The 16,987-nt window shown below is 39.6% G+C and overlaps 1 protein-coding gene across 2 annotated transcripts in view; it reads left to right on the plus strand.

The window, feature by feature from the left end:
* Nucleotides 1-994: 994 nt before the first annotated feature.
* DRP2 (dystrophin related protein 2) overlaps nt 995-16,987 on the plus strand; it is a 58,801-nt gene continuing 42,808 nt past the window's right edge. Inside the window, exon 1 of one of the 2 annotated variants that reach the window (XM_058291614.2) lies at nt 995-1,367. The gene's annotated coding sequence lies outside the window, so the exon portion shown is untranslated. Of the gene's footprint in view, nt 1,368-1,482; nt 1,708-16,987 lie in introns of those variants that run through there. The other variant, XM_058291613.1, reaches the window with a different exon arrangement.

The raw sequence follows: 16,987 nt of genomic DNA on the forward strand, positions 1-16,987 counted from the left end.
GCTTGATTTGAAGAGATCAATCCTTATCTTTTTACTGAAATCAACAATTTAATTTTTTAAAAATTTCATCTCAAAAGTAAACACCAACACATATATATACTCATTATTTCCTAGCTGAGAGTTTTCAATAACAATAATAACAATTCTTAGTTCTTGTAAATATGTTTTAAACACTAGTCCTGGATCCTTCAGGCCAGGAAGTATTTTCAGTTCTAAATTCCAGTGCCATCAGAGCTTACAGAGTTTTTAGAGGCAAATCAGTGAAGTTAGCAACCCACCCCTAAACCAATCTGTTTCTCTCTCTTATATACATCCTACTTATGGAAATGGAGCCCTGGCTGGAGCTCCTAGGGCTTTAAGTACTAGCATGTTCATGTAGCAGAATGAAGGCCTTCTGAATGCTATCCCATCCATTCATCCAATTTATTCATCCAACAAATAGTTATTAAAAACCTACATGTGCTGGATACTCTGTAAAAGACTAAGATCCTCTCTATTACCTTAGTGCCTCTCCCAGGTCTCTCAGGGTGTTTGAATCTCTTAACGTATTTTCTTTAATAGGGGTGACAGTTAAAATAAGGGAGGGTAATTGGAACAGTTGAAGGGAGACCCAGAGGAGCTGCATATTAAATAAGTCATTCAAGGACCATTTTGTTTTCCCCATTCTTTGAGATTTTTTCTACGTGTAGAATTAAGAGGGAGTGAAGATGGAACTTAGGGGTGACTGGCAGGCTGCCGTGGGTCCAAGACTGTACATTGGGCACTGGTGAAAATACTAGAGCACAGTGTTTCAACCCCCAACACAGAAACTGAATCCTGGCCTGGGTACTGAGGGCCCCCTGCCAGCTGCTGGCTCTGAAGTTGGCTTTGGTTCTGGGCTAGATCTGTATAAGTTGGGCCCAGGCTCCTCGCTCAACAGCTTGTATTGATCTCTGGGGCTCTTTTGTCTCCTCCTCCCAGTGGAAGCCTCTCCCCCTCTCCCTCTCTGCCTCTCAGCTTCTTCCGCTTTTCTGTTCTGCTTCTAATGAATTGAAATCTCCAGCAGCCGCCAAGTCTCTGGTAGTTGACAAAACTGTCCTTGCTCTTTCCGCGTTTGCCCAGTCAAGGGTATCTTTGACTGAGGTTAGAGTGATGCTGTTAGTCCTGGTGATATGATTGCATAGCAACACAGAGCAGCTCTGAGAGGGGAGGAGAGAGAGAAGGAGGAGGGCTGGGAGGTGGGAGAGACAGAAGGAGAGTGTGCACACAGCAGCTGTCGGCATCCCCTGTCTCAGGGACTTCTTTGCTGATTCACAGAGGCAGCCCAGCCCCGGCCTCCCAGCTTCCAGCTGACGCCTGCTTCTCAGACCTGACGGCATCATCAGAAGGTAGGCCACAGAGAAATTATTTCCAAGCTTCACTCCTGTTTGGCTGGCAGAGGGGAAATGATTGAGGGAGGGGAAGCGCCAGACGTACTGTGGCTGAGTGTGTGTGTGTGTTTATGTGTGTGTGTGTGTGCGCGCGTGCGCGCACACGCGTGCGCTGCCTGTCTCCCTGCCAGCATGTGCCTTTGGGGTGAAACTTGCATTAAAAAATGCCCACAATGAAGTAGCCACCGTTTAGATTCATGAGGAAAACGGAAGCCCAAGAATAGAAACTCAAACCAATTTGAGAAACTATGGTCTAAAAACGAGGAAGAAGAAGGTTTGCTTCTTTGAGGGGATAGAGGTATTTATTTATTAATTTATTATTTATTTTTGTTCTCAATGACATGCTTTTTGTGCTAGGGTAGATTTCCTAGAGGGAGAGAAGGGAAGGTATGTGGAAAGTATTGACTGAAGAAGGAGGAGAGGGGAACGTGGGACCTTGTAGCAGGTTCCTTGAACAAATGAGTATTCTGACCAGCAGGTAGGACGCGGAAGTAAACTGGGCTCTGATCTAAGAACCTGGAGCTAAAGGAATTATCCTAATCTCTACATTCACTTCCTGGCTCAGGTCATAAATGCATTTTTCCCTTGTCTCCTACCCTGGTTTCCTTTAGTCAATCAAGAGGCATCTCTCCACTCTAGAGAGCATAGCTTGGGGTGGTTTGCAATAGGGCTTACCTCTCTTGGAGCCAAATGCCTCATTTTCTTCATTCTCCAACATCAGCCCCAAGTGCCCAGCCTGGTTATTGGACCGGAGACTGTGTGGGTAGTTAAGGTTTTTCCTTCCTTTGGTACAGGTAGAGCCTGGCCTCATGAGCGTTGACTCCAACCAGGTGGCTGGGCTGGCAGTTTGGGGGGTGTGGGGTGTGGATAAGAAGGGACATTATCAACAGCAGCTGCCTGCTTCTATTGAGAGCATTGTGGATTCTGTCTGGAAAAGAACATACTTTTCTCTTATGTTTTCTTTTTGATTGTTTAAAAAGAACAAAAGCCTTTAAAAAGCTCTATGTCTAGTTTGCCTAGCTCCCTACTTTTCCAAAGGAATTCTTGTTTCTAGATTAAAGGCCCTCAGGTAAATCATCTTTAAAAGGTCCTGTGGGAGCCACAAGCCTCAAGAGATTTTCCCTCTAGGATTTGGATGGGGAGATGGTCCCAGAAAATCTCTGGGCCTTCTAAGGGAATCCCCCTGAAAAGGCAATGCTGAAAGTGGAAACATTAGGTATCCTGTCCCTGGAAGAAGACTGAGCCTCTCATTTCAAAGGCCTCTGCCCTACAGTCCTGCTTCCTGCAAACTATTGTGGGAAGATGAAGGGACATGGAAAGAGCTTTTCTCCTGAGAGTCGTACCTCTAGGCATTCAGCCTTAGCTAAGTTTCCCTGAGCTCCAGGGCAGAGCCCTCTTCAGCTCTGCAATCACATAAAGGGGAGGAGCATGGATTAAACAGCAAATTTAGCAAAGGCCCAATAGCCAAATGCACTGAGTACACCTAGGATGCAGCACTTGGCATCACAGATGCTCAAAAGTTTCTCTGCCATGATGTCAGATAGGATGGGGTCTCAGTATAGAAGACTGAGGAAACCCACTTTGTGGAAATTATACTATGAAACTACATTCTTCCCTTACAAAGGACTCTAAACACACATCAACAACTAAAATAGCAGGTGAGATCAATCTTTCTGAAACAGTTCTGAGAGAATGTTAATAGATCCTGTTTTAAAATAAGAAGTGACAGCAGAGATGTGAGGAAGGGGGAGTCCGTGGTCCAATTATTTTTGGGAAATGCTTTGTAACTAAATTCTCTTGGAGAGTCACAATACATATAAGCATATTAAAGGCTCTGAGAAGTACTGCTGTAGGTAAATTGGTTTAATTTTGTTTAACCCATTATATTTCAAACTGGTTTAACCAGGAAACACTTTTCTACATGAAAAACACTTCAGCATCTTGCAGACCCAGTTTTGGGAATTGCCACTCAAAAAATAAATAAGAGCTAAAAGAAATTGTCATATGGAAGAAACTTGTAAGATAAGCTAGTCTAACACTACATTTTAAAATGTGAAATAACTGAGAAATTAATCAAATTTCTTTCCTTCCAGCGGCTGATGAGTATGTGAGAGAGTAGAACCTTTATCTCCTACTTCCAGCCCACTGCATTTGACTGTTACTTCTCTAGCACATTCCTTCCCATAAAACTAGTCCTGGGAAAATGAAGCAACTTTAAGGAATAATCCTTTAATATTGAGTACAGCATTTGTATTTAATATATTTCTTTTAACATCTGTTATATCAAAAAATGATCAAGTTTCCTTTCGGCATGGGACTTATTTAATTCTTTTAAATAATAGATTATGAAATATTTTGCACTTTCAAAACAGTATAAGGAACAATATGAATATCAGGGTATCCACCAACCGGTTTAAGAAATAAATATCACCAGCAGAGCTGAAAGGCCTTGTATATCCTTCCATGATTAAAGCATCTCTATCGCTCTCTCCCTTTAAAGTAACCACTGTTCTGAATTTGGTGTTTATTATGCCCATGCAGGTATTTATACTTTTATTATATATGTCTGAATCTTTAAGCAACATATAGTGTTGTTTTGTATGTTTTAAAAGCTTATTTAAATGATACATTGTATGTATTCTTTTGCTACTTGTTTTTTCTATTTAATATTATATTCGTGAAATTGATTCATGTTATAACATGTGGCTATAGTTCAGTTATTTTTCACTATTGTATAGAATTCTTTACTTACTATATTGTAATTTAGATATCCATTTTGCTGTTGATGAACATTTAGGCTGTTTCCAGTTTTTGGCTATCATAATTGGGGCTAATATAATCACTCATGTAGGTCTTCTTCTGTTGCTATGTCTATCAGGTAATATATCTTGAATGGAATTGTCCCATCACAGTGTATAAGCATCTTCACCTTGGGAGATAACATTAAACTACTCTCCAAAATGGTTTACTAACTTATACTCTCATCAGCAGTATATAAAGGTTTCAGATTTATTGTATTAACTGAATCTTAGAGCAAAATCACCCCCATGGGGATATCCTTTCCTCTCATGGAGATGCATGTCTGATTTTTTCAGTGGAAAATAAATTTTATTTTTCAAAATTGCTTAATAGCTTAAGAGATAGCTTAACTTCTCAGGAACACATTTCGTTGTTTTCACTTGTCAGCAAGGGGGTTAGTACAATCTCTCATATCTCTTCCAGCTCTGACAACCTGGGTTTCTGTATTCATTGAGTGAGGTACATCTGGAGCAGAATCCTGGTTGTTGAGTACATTGCAGGAATTATTTTAAGAATACATAACAACAGCAACAACAAAAAGAACATATAACAAGGTTTAGTACCAGTGAAATGTGTGCCTCCTTTTTTAGTGCCATGCTGCCAGGTAGAAAGTCAGTGCTGTGAGAAGGAGGGCAGTCATGCAGTGTGTTACCTTGGACTGGGGAGAGGAATCTGTAGCCTAAGGGAAGGGGATCTTCTTCCCCCTATCATGTTCTTACTGAACCTCTCATAATCTTAGAACTCTTCCCTATTTCTTTTTTTTTTTAAGATTTATTTTATTTATTTATTTCCACCACCTCCCCTTCATTACTTACTGTGTCTGTTCACTGTGTGCTCATTTTTCCTTTATTTTTTTAGGAGGCACCAGGAACCAAACCCGGGACCTCCCATGTGGGAGTGAGGCACCTATTTGCTTAAGCCACCTCCACTCCCTGCTTTTTTGTGTCTCTTTTGGTTTTCCTCCTTGTGTCTCTTGTTGCGTCATCTTGTTGTATCACCTTCCTGCACCAGCCTGTCATGTCACTTTGCTATCTTGCTCTGTCCTCTTTAGGAGGCACCGGGAAATTAACCTGGAACCTTTCATATGGTAGACAGGAGCTCAATTGCTAGAGCCACATCCACTTCCCTCTTCCCTATTTCTTGATCCCCCCTCCCAAGAATGATAAATGTTTGTTGTAAGAAATATATATACGAAAACATATAAAGTTAAAAGGAGAATCCTCCTTATACAACTCATAAGCAATGTCAGTGACCATTTGAATATGTTTTCTCCAGGCTTTCTTTCTGTGCAAACATGCACACAGACTAAAAAAAACAACAACTTTTTATTTGACATGCTTTCAAACTTATGGGAGAGTTAAAAAAATAATCCAACCCCTATACAGTAAACTCCAACCTATCCCCTGAGATACACAGAAACAGCAATTTCAAAAGTTTGTCAAATTTACCATATCATTCTATCAATCTATCAATCGATCTATCTATCCATTAGTCTATTATTCATCTATCTAATCATCAATCCATTTTCTGAACACTTGAGTGTAGGTTGTATACATTATGCTCCCTGAACACTTAATACTGTCATGTACATTTCCTAACACAAGGACACTTACCCATGTATACACCTTAAGTTCAGTTATGAAGTTCAAGAAATTTAACATTGATGTAAAGCTTACAGTCTATATTTCAATTTTTCATATGGCACAATGATGTCCTTTTGAGCCATCTCTTCTCTCTTTTTAGATACTGTCCAGGATCATGTATTGCCTTTAATTGTCATTGTCTCTTTAGTTGCTCTTTTATTGTGGGAACATATATACAACAAAATCTTGCCCACTTCAACCACTTCCAAGCATACCATTCAGAGGTATTAATCACATACAATTTTCTGCTATCCTCACCATTTTCCATTACTAAAATTTCCCATCTCCCCAGAAGAAACCTTATACCGATAATGAATTAACTCCCAATTCCCCCTGCTCCCTGCCCTTGGCAACCTGTATTCTAATTTTGGTCTCTATGAGCTTCCATAAACTCTGATATTTTCTTTGTAGTTACCATAAGGCTTAAATTTAACATCTTATATATGTAACAATCTCATTTGCTTTGATACCTTTAAGTCATGTAGGAAGTAACAATGGAGTTACAAACCAGAAATATAATAGTAATGGCATTTATATTTACCCTAGTTATTACCCTTACTGGAGATCTTTATTCATGCAACTTTCTTTTCAACCTGCAGAACTCTCTTTAGCATCTCTTGTAGGGCTGGTGTAGTGGTGACAAACTCCCTTAGCTTTTGTTTATCTGGGAATGTGTACATCTCTTTCTCATTTTTTTTGTTATTGTCATTTCATTTTTTAAACACCTACAAATTTACAGGACAGTTACAAAAATATTACAAACCCCATACAGAGAATTCTAACAAACCACTGTCCCCCCAAGATACCCAGATCCACCAATTTTAACATTTTGCCACATTTGCTGTATCATTCTATCTATCTCTCTATTATCTATCTATTCATCTATATATCTACCTGTCTGTATACTTATTTATCATTCCATTTTTTGAACACTCGAGTGTAGATTATATCAATCACGCTCCTTAGTCACTTAATACTGTCACGTACATTTCCAGAAACAAGGATATTCATGTATGTGATCACCTTAAGTACAATTAATCAAATTCAAGAAATTTAACATTGATATGAAGTTTGTAGTCTATATTACAATTTTTTCATATGTCTCAATAATGGTTGTTGTTGTTTTTTTTTTAACCTTTTCTTGTCCCTTGCTAGATCCTGTACAGGAGCATTTAACTGTCATTGTCTCTTTTATTTCCTTTTTCCTTTTTTAAAAATTGTAGGAACATATATACAATATAAAATTTCCCATCTCAACCACTCCCAAGCACACAATTCAGTGGGATTAATCACATTGACAGTGTTGCAGTACCCTAAACACTTTCCATTACTACAACTTTCCCATCTCCCCAAACACAAACCCTGTATCCATTATGTATTAACTCCTATTAACCCTGGCCCCCACGCCTGGCAAGCTTTACTCTAATTTCTGCTTCTATGAGCTTATATATTCTCTGATATTTTCTTTATAGCTACCATGGGGCTTGAATTTAACATTTTAAATCTGTAACAATCTCGTTTGGTTTGATACCAGCTTAACTTCAACAATATACACAGTGTTCCTATTCCCTGCCATCCCCCCCAAACTTTTATGTAGTTCTTGGCACAAATTATATGTTTATACATAATTAGTCCAAAGCCACTGATTTGTGTTTATATTTTGTGCATTCGTTTTTTCGATCCTATATGAAGTAAACAGATGAGTTACAAAGCAAAAGCACAGTAGTCCTGGTGTTTATATTTACCTTTGTCATTACCCTCACCATAAAGAGCCCTTTATTTCTTCATGTGGCTTTGATCTATTATCTGTTATTCTTTCCTTTCAACCTACAGAACTCTCCTTAGCATTTCTTTTTTTTTTTTTTTTTTTTTGTGGTCAAGTGATTTTTTATTATTATTATTATTTTTTTAATTACATTTCTTGTATGGCTGATCTGGTGGTGATGAACTCCCTCAGCTTTTGTTTATCTGGGAATGTCTTAACCTCTCCCTCATTTTTGAAAGAGAGTTTTGCCTGATATAGAATTCTTAGGGAAATGGACTTGTCCCAGTGGTTAGGGCCCAGTGGTTAGCTACCACATGGGAGGTCCGCGGTTAAAACCCCGGGCCTCCTTGACCTGTGTGCAGCTGGCCCATGCGCAGTGCTGATGCACGCAAGGAGTGCCCTGCCACGCAGGGGTGTCCCCCGCGTAGGGGAGCCCCACGTGCAAGGAGTGCACCCATAAGGAGAGCCGCCCAGTGCGAAAGAAAGTGCAGCCTGCCCAGGAATGGTGCCGCCCACACTTCTCGTGCCGCTGACGACAACAGAAGCGGACAAAGAAACAAGACGCAGCAAATAGACACAGAGAACAGACAACCAGGGGCGGGGGGGATTAAATAAATAAATAAATCTTTATTAAAAAAAAAGAATTCTTATGTGGCAGTTTTTTGCTTTCAGCAATTTGAAATATCATCACATTGCTTTCTTGCTTCCATGGTGTATTAGTTTGCCAAAGGGCTGCCAATGCAAGGTGCCAGAAATCTGTTGGTTTTTATAAAGGGGACTTATTTGGGGTAAAATATTGCTGTTCCAAGGTCATGGAAAGTCCAAACTGAGACACCATCAGAGATGCTTTCTCACCAATTTGGCTGCTGTTGATCCCAGTGTATTGCTACATGGTGAAGCAAGATGGCTGCTAATCTCTGCGAGGTTTCTACCTTCCCCTCTGGGCTCACTCTTTCCTCTTGAGCAACAACATGGGCCCATCCTCTTAAGGCTTCATGCTGAAGTGTTCCTGATAGGGCTTGTTTCTTTCTTGGCCTTCTATATCAGTCTCAGCTGGTCTGCTCTCTTCCCAATTTCAGCTGTAATCTATCAGGCAAATGGCTCATCTCTCCCTGGGGCCTCAAATGTTTGAAACTTCTTCTTTCTGTCATATGGCAGGATCAAAATGACAAGAACTCTCTTCCCATGTCTGTTTGAGTCAGTGTCCATTTAATCAGATCCAGAAAGGGGATGGGGACTCAACCTGAGTCCCGCCCCATTGACGCAGTCCAATGGAAAGCCCTAGAGCAATCTTACCAGGTGATCTAATCAAAGACCCCTTGACTGAATTTGATTCAATCAAAGAGTATCACACCCAGAGAAATAGATTAGTTTACAAACGTAATCTCTCTTTTTGGGATTCATAAAATAATCTCAAACTGCCACATATGATTTCTGATGATAAATTGGTGCTTCATCTTATTGAAACTCACTTGTATGTAACATGTTGTTTCTCTCTTGCTGCTCTCAAAATTCTCTGTGTATGTTTGACATTCAGACAGTCTGATTATATGCTATGGCTTTGGTATATATCAGTTTATCCTGTTTGGAGTTTGTTGAGCAACTTGGATGTGTATATTCATTTCTTTCATTAAATTTGGGAAATACTTCTTTGAATATTCTCTCTGCTCCTTTCTCTTTTTCTTCTCTTTCTGGGACTCCCACAGTGCAAATATTGATATGCATGATCTCCATCAATTTTGAGAGACAGTTTTGCTGGATATAGAATTCTTGGTTGGCATTTTTTTCCTTTCAGCTCTTTAAATATGCCTTCCCACTGCCTTCCTGCCTCCGAGATTTTGAATGAGAAATTGGCACTTAATCTTATTGAAGTGCCCTTGTACATGACATGTTGCTTCTCTCTTGTGGCTTTCAGAATTCTCTCTTTATCTTTGGCATTCAACAATTTGATCATAACATGCCATGGCATGGGTCTATTTGGGTTTTTAATTTTAGAGTTCATTGAGTTTCTTGGGTATGTATATTCGTATCTTTTGTTAAATTTTGGAAGTTTTCAGCCATTATTTATTTGCATAGTCTCTCTTTCCTTTTCTCTCTCTACTTTTTTTCTGGGACTCCCACAATGCATATATTGGTATGCTTGATGGTGTCCCACAGGTTTCTCTGGTGAGTTTACATTTCTTCATTCTTTCTTCCTTCTGCTCCTCATACTGGGTGATTTCACTTATCTTATCTTCAATTTCACTGATTCTTCCTTCTACCAGATCCAATCTGCTGTTGAGCCCATCAAGCAAAATTTTAGTTTCTCTTACTGTGGTCTTCAGTTCTGTTTGGTTCATTCTCATAATTTTTGCCTCTCTATTGATAACCTTTTTGAGTTCATCCACTACTTTGCTTATTTCTTTAGTTCTTTGTCCATGATTTCCTTTAGCTCTTTTTGCATATTTAGGACCAGTTTTTGAAAGGGTTTGGTATGTTCAAGTCTGTATCCAGCCAGTGTTATGACAGAGAGCTCCTTGAATGACAATAGCTAACAAAGAAGAAGGAGAGGAGGAGAAAACACCTTTCCCAGTCTTTTCAGATTGACCTGTGTAAGTTTTGTCCTTTATGGATCATCCATACAGTGATTTTAGAGAATAGCTTGAGGTCAAGTGTTTGGACATCCCTGATCCTTTCTGCACATATGTCTTGTTTGGGGCATGCACATGTGGCCCTAGGAATTCCCCCATTTACATGGATATTAATGTCCCCTCTTCCTAGAAAACAGTTTCCTCCAGGTCCTGGGTACTTAATTGTATATCCTACAGCCAGCAATCTTGCCCTGGGAAGCCACTTGACTCTTCTCTCACAGCATTCTACAGGAGAGCTTGATGAGCTACCTTCCACATGTAGGGCAAGTTCTGGGATGGAGAAAACGTCAGGCTACAACCAGTCAGAATGGGCCAAACATAGATACTCCCAGTATGTACCTGAGGGTTACTCTGCTCTCCCCAGAACCAGGCCCAGGGATTCTTACTGGGAGCACAGGCTGGCTTTGCACCAAGCCAGTAAGGGATAGAGGAGGGGCCAGCCAGGGTACCAGGAGATCCTATCACTATACAATGGCCTTTTCCTTGATTCAGCACACACCCTGTTACTGCAGTCCTTTAACTGTTTTCTGGAGCTTTGAGAAATATTTTTCTGATAGTTCTTGCTGATTGTTAAAAGATTCTGTGGGGGGATACAGTCCTGAATCATCTCACTCTGCCATTTTGATTGGGACAGGGCTACACATAGATTTTTTAAATACAACTTTACAAAATTAGAATTCTATTAGAATACTCTTCTGAGACTTCTTTTACCCAAAATATATATCTTTGACATCTGTTAAAATCAGTGCATACAGATCTATCTCTTTCTGTTTGAAATCTATACAATATTTCATTGTGTGAGTGGTCACAGTAATAGATAACATTTGCATACTTACTAAATCCCAGTAACTATGAATTAACTCCTTGCAACAAGGCTATGAGGATGATATTTCTGTTATCCCTGTTTTACAGATGTAGGGACTCAAGCACATAAATTTAGGGAGCTTGTTCAAATCTAAGCTGATAAGTGGCAGAGCTGGGATGCAAATCATGCATCCTGGTTCAAAGCACATGCCTGTAACTGTCATGCTGTGCCACTTTTTTGACATAGTCCTCTTACCAGTCCCCTACTAATGAACATTTAAGTAGATTGCAGATTTTTGCTATTGCAAACAGTGCTGCAGTGGAAATCCTTATCCACCTCTGCAATGATTTTTGTAGGATAGGTTCATAGGCTTCTCCAGGTTTTAGGTGTAAAGAGCTTACTCATCCATTCAAAAAATATTTATAAAGCACTTGCACTGAAGAAGCTCTGAGTACAAACTACAAGAATTAACCAGAATTTTACTTCTCATATACCCTAGAAAGGCCATTTAAGTGCTTTGCAGGGTTTTCCAGCCTGATGCTTCCACAGGCCCCAGATTCATCTGCATCTTGTTGGTTCTTAATTGCTTGTTTGTGTCTTACCTGAGTAGTGGCATAACTGAGTCAGTGCCTGGGCTCCCACGGAGTAGGCCATAGCCAAATATCTTCTCCATTTCATAGGGGTTAGTGACTACAATGTCTCACAGCCTGGGTTCTAGGATTTACCAAGGCAGAATAGTGTAATGGTGAAGAATGTGTATTCTGGGATACAACTATCTGTGTACAAATCCCAGCTCCTTGCCACATAATAAAAATATGACTTTAAAACAAGTTACTTAATGGCTCTATGCCTCTGGTTTCTTATCTATACAATAAAGATAAGAATAGTAACTACTTCATAAGGTTTTAGTGAGTAATAAACGAGTTAATATGTGTTAAGCACTTAGTTAATATATATACAACTTCATGTAGAGTAAGTTTTAAGTGTTACTATTTGTTTGGCTACGGTAAAGTTGCCACACAAGTCTTTCCATATAACAGCTGAAGACCTTCATGACGTTTTAGTGGGGAATGGGGAAGGAGGGGTAAAGTAACAGTTGTTTTGTTTGTTTGACTGTTTTTTTTTTTGTTTTTTGAGGTACAGGGCCAGGGATTGAACCCAGGATGTCGTATATAGGAAGCTAGCACTCAACCACTTGAGTTACATCTGCTTCTCATAACTGAAATTTATTGAAGTATATCACTCATACATGAACATACATAAACAATAAGTGTATAGTAAAAGTTGTGAACTTATAAAACAAACATGCATAACATCATACAGGGCTCCCACACCTCACCCCACCACCAACACCCTGCATTACTGTGAAACATCTTTAGCAAATGATGAAAGAACATCCTCAAAACACTACTACAACCAAAGTATCTTACATTTGGTGTATTTTTTCCCCAACCCACCCCATTATTATTTTTATTATTTTTATATCATTCATACATGAACATACATAAACAATAAGTGTATAGTAAAAGTTGTGAACCTACAAAGCCAACATGCATAACATCATACAGGGGTTTCCCACATCAACCCACCACCAGCACCCCATACCACTGTGAGACATTTGCTACAAATTATGAAAGAATATCTTCAAAATCTTAATACAAATTATAGTCCATATCTCACATTCACATTGGTATATTTCCCCCAAACCGCCCTATTATTTTTTTAAAATATTTTTATTACAGAAGTTGTGAACTTATAATCATGATCGCCTGCTGAACTCCCATGCAACACCCTTTCATCAACACACCACAACATGATGGAACATTTGTTACAGATTGTGAAATAATAGCATCAGACTATTACCACTAACCATGGTCCATAGCATACATTTGACATACTTTTTCCATACTCTGCCATATATTAAACATCAGTAGTTCATCTCAGTCCTCCTCTTATCTCCTTTAAGAATCCACCAGGTCTTGAAGATGTTTTCCTACATTTTCTTCTAGAAGCTTTATGATTCTTGCTTTTATATTTAGGTCTTTGATCCAGTTTGAGTTAATTTTTTATAAGGTGTAAGATAGGAGTCCTTTTTCTTTCTTTTGCCTATGGATATACAGTTTCCCCAGTACCATTTGTTGAATGGATTGTTCTGCCCAAGCTGGGTGGTTTTGACAGGCTTGTCAAAAATAACTTCACCATACATGTGAGAGTCTGTTTATGAGCCATCAGTTCAGTTCCACTGGTCTATGTGTTTGTCTTTATGCGAGTCCCATGCTGGGGTTTTTGTTTTTGTTTTTACCACTGTAGGTAGGTAATATTTAAAATCCAGAAGTGTGAGTCCTCCAACCTTGCTTTTCCTTTTTAAGATGTTTCTGGATATTTTGGACCCCTTACTCTTCCAAATAAATTGGATAATTGTGTTTTCCATTTATTTAAAAAATTCTGGTGGAATTTTTATAGGGATTGCATTGAATTTGTATATCAATTTGGTTAGAATGGACATCTTAATGTTTAGTCTTCCAATCCATGAGCATGCAATGTTCTTCCAATTATTTAGGTCTTTTTAAAATTTCTTTTAACAATTCACTGTAGTTTTCTGAATAATAGTGCTTTACATTCTTGGTTAAGTTTATTCCTAAATATTTGATTATTTTAGTCACTGTTGTAAAAGGATTTTTTTACTGACTTCTTCCTCAAATTGCACATTACTATTGTTTTTTAAAGTATACTTCATCTGATATAAGTATAGCTACTCTGTTTTCTTTTTCTTTTTTGGTTATTGCATGCATGAAATTTTTTCCCCAGCCTTTCCCTTTCAATCTTTTGGTATCCTTGGTTCTATGGTAAGTCTCTTGCAAACACCATGTAGATGGCTCATATTTTCATGTCCATTCCACCAGTCTGTGTCTTTTGATTGCAGAGTCTAATTCATTAACATTCAATGTTTACTGTAAAGGCAGTTCTTATTTCACTCATTTTGACCTTTGGGCTTTATCTGTCATATGTTATTTTCAACACTCTTTGGAGATTTTTAGTTGCTTTTACTGATATAATTTTCATTGCTAGACTCTCTTCCCAGCCTCTCTCTCCTGTCTTTTCAGACTGTGGCACACCCTTTAGTATTTCCTGCAAGGAGGTCTCTTTGTTATAAACTCTCTCAGTTTCTGTTTGTCAATATTCTAAACTTGCCCTCATTTTTGAAAGGCAGTCTTGCTGGATATAAGATTCTTGGCTGGCAGTTTTTCTCTTGCAGTATATTAAATAGTCATACCACTGTCAACTTGCCTCTATGGTTTCTGATGAGAAATCAGCACTTAATATTATTGGGTATCCCTTATATGTTATTCATTGCTTTTCTCTTGCAGCTCTCAGAATTCTCTCTTTGTCTTTGGCATTTGAAATTCAGATTAGTATGTGTCTCACAGTTGCTCTATTTGGATTTATTTGGATGGGAGTATGTGGTGCTTCTTGGACATGGATATCTATGTTCTTCAATAGAGTTGGGATATTTTCTACCATTATTCTTCAAATATCCCTTCTGCCCCTTTTCCCTTCTCTTCTGCTTCTGGGACACCCTTGACACATTTCTTTGCATGTTTCCTGCTGTCATTTCATTCCCTGAGACCTTGTTCAAGTTTTTCCATTCTTTTCTTTATCTGTTCTTTTGTATGTTCACTTTTGGAGGCCATTCTTCAAGCTCACCAGTCCTTTCTTCTGCCTCCTCAAATCTGCTGTTGTATGATTCCAGTGTTTTTAAAATTTCATTCATTGCCCCTCTCATTGCTATAAGATCTGTGTTTTTCTATGTATGCTTTCAAATTCTTCTTTGTGCTCACCTTGTTCTTCTCAATATCCTTAATCTCTTTAGCCATCTCATTGAATTTATTAAGGAGATTTGTTTGAATATCTATAATTAGTTTTCTCAACCCCTTTATGTCACCTGGGGGCTTATCTTGTTCCTTTAACTGGGCCATATCTTCCTGGTTCTTTGTATGGATTATAATTTTTTGTTGACATCTTGACATCTGGCTTACTAGATGTATTTATTCTGGGTGCAGTTTCTCTCTCTAGTTTAGGGCTTTCTTGCCCTTTCTCCCTTGTTGGTTGTATAGTAGGAGTGGAGGATGTAGTTGGTGCAGTAAACTGTGGAGGCTCAAGATGCCCACATTGCCCCCAGGGACCAACAAAGCTTCTCCCACTTTTCTCCTTTGACAGGAGTAGGGACAGTGCCACAGCCATGTATAATAATCCAAGTCATGCAGGCCTGGACTGTAGTTGCCTGGAGAGACTGATGAAGCTTCAAGCCCCTTTCTCTGCTGCCTGGGGCAAGGATGGAGCTGCAGGTATGGACAGTGCTCTAAATGACTACAGTTGCCCTGGCAGATTTTCCACTATTCAGTATGTGCCAGCTGAATGTACTTGCAGTTACTCGGAGAGGCTGGTGCAGGTTCCACTAGCTTTCTCCCTGCCAGAGTTGATACTGAAGCCTAGGCTAGGGTTGCAATCCAATCTGGGTGGAAAGAAGCCGGTTCCTACCATCACTGCGATTTTTAATCAGCCTGGGTTTCCCTCATGCCAGGGGTGTAGTCAAAATGGCAGCTACCAGCCTCTTTCCAACTTGGACAGGTTCAAATTTTACCTGTTCTTAGGATTATACTTTAGCCAGCTGAATTTACTAATCAGTAGTTAAAGTGCTTCCCTGTTTTTGAGAAATGAAGCTTCCAGCTCCAGCCACAGAATAGCTCCTGAGGCGGCTTATGCTGCCAGAGTAGGATGATCACTGGCCTCTGCAGCATGGCCTGTAGTTTCCTGGAGAGGCTGGCCCAGGGCCCCCAGCTTCCTCCCTGCTAGAGGTAGGGCTGGAGCTTAGGCTATAGCTGCAATATGATCTGGATGGAAAGCAGCGGGTCCCTACCAGCACTTTTTCAGTCTGCCTCCCTTCCCCTCATGCCAGGAGCAGAGTTAAAATGGTGGTTACTGGCCTGTTTATGACTTAGGCGGTTTCAAACCTTAGCTTTTCTTAGGATTATACTTTAGCCAGGCAAATTTACTAATCAGTAGCTGAAGGTGGTGTCCAACTGTCTCTTCTTCCCCTGTTTTTGGGAGGTAGAACTTCCAGTTCCAGGCATGGAATAGCTCTGAGCCAGCTAGACCTAGAGCTGCAGGGTGCCTAAAAGTTACTTCCTGAGAGCCTCCATGTTGCTCAAATGTGGCCACTCTCTAAGCCAAACTCAGCATGTAAGTGCATTATGTTGTTTCTTTAGGAGGCACTGGGAACCGAACCTGGGACCTCCGATGTGGGAGGGAGGTACCCAATCACCTGAGCCACCTCCAGTCCCTGCTTTGTTGTGTCTCTCATAATGATTTTTCCTCCCTGTGTCTCTTATTGTGTAATCTTCTTGCACCAGCTCGCTGCGCCCTCCCGTCACATCAATTCACTCTTTTCTTTAGGAGGCACCGGAAACCTCTTCTCCCTGCTTTGTCCTGTCTCTCATCATGCTTTTCTTTCTTGTGTCTCGTTGTGTCAGCTTGTTATGCCTACCCATCATGCCAGCTCACTGTCTTCTTTAGGAGGTACCAGGATCCAAACCAGCAACCTCCCATGTGGTAGGTGGGAGCCCAGTTTCCTGAGCCACATCTGCTTCCCAAAAATACATCTTAAGAGATCATTCCATATTGATGCATAAAAAGTTCTTTATTCTTTTAAATATCTGTATAGAATTCCATTGTATCTCCACTCACAATGTTATCATATGCGTCCTTAAGCCTCTCCTTGCTAACTGAGGGGCTTCCTGATTATCATATATTCTTTTCTTTGTACATGAAAGATTTTAACATGCTTGAGTATTTTCTACACGAAAACAAAATCACATGGACTGTACATACAATAGTTCATTTGGATGCTGCCTTATGTTTTATAACTGTATGGTCAA

The sequence above is a fragment of the Dasypus novemcinctus genome, chromosome X, assembly GCF_030445035.2.
Source record: "Dasypus novemcinctus isolate mDasNov1 chromosome X, mDasNov1.1.hap2, whole genome shotgun sequence".
In the NCBI taxonomy this organism is placed as follows: Eukaryota; Metazoa; Chordata; class Mammalia; order Cingulata; family Dasypodidae; genus Dasypus; species Dasypus novemcinctus.